We start from the raw sequence: 574 nt of genomic DNA on the forward strand, positions 1-574 counted from the left end.
CAACCAGGTGAGGGGGGCCCAGGTGAGGGGGGGCCCAGGTGAGGGGGGGCCCAGGTGAATTGCGGAGCACAGGCGTCCCCCAGGCAGCCAGGATTGATCACTCTGAGCTCAGAGCCTTCGAGACCTGAACAGTGAGACCCACTGTGTGCACTTGGAGGGTGAGCCCGAGGGCAGGCCCCCAGGCAGCCTGTCTCCCCGGCCCCCAGGCAGCCTGTCTCTCCCCGGCCCAGGGACTTTGCTGTTCACGGCGGCCTTGGGGCGCGGGGGGACTCGAAGCGCCTGCAGTGGCCTGAGGGGGGGGGGGGACTTTACATTTCTTTTCAGTTTCTTTGTTTATTTACTTACCAGAGGCCCCTGCACGAAATTCTTGCACGGGGAGCGCCGGTCCCTAGGCCTGGCCGCGCCGCCCCCTGGTGGTCAGCACGCGTCATAGCGAGCGGTCGAACTCCCGAGGGGACACTGCACATTAGCCTTTATACGTGGGGTTTTGCTACTCCTCACCCAGGATGTTTCCATCGATTTTTTCTTTTTAGAGCGAGTGTTAGGGGGAGGGACGGAGAGAGACACATCCGTC

At 62.7% G+C, this 574-nt stretch overlaps 1 protein-coding gene across 1 annotated transcript in view; it reads left to right on the top strand.

Annotated features, from left to right (window-relative positions):
* MICALL2 (MICAL-like 2) overlaps positions 1–574 on the top strand; it is a gene marked incomplete at its 3' end in the record, with an annotated part of 16,441 nt that overhangs the window by 13,977 nt on the left and 1,890 nt on the right. The gene's annotated exons all lie outside the window — the stretch shown is intronic.

This window comes from Myotis davidii, unplaced genomic scaffold (genome assembly GCF_000327345.1).
Source record: "Myotis davidii unplaced genomic scaffold, ASM32734v1 scaffold399, whole genome shotgun sequence".
Lineage (NCBI taxonomy): Eukaryota > Metazoa > Chordata > Mammalia > Chiroptera > Vespertilionidae > Myotis > Myotis davidii.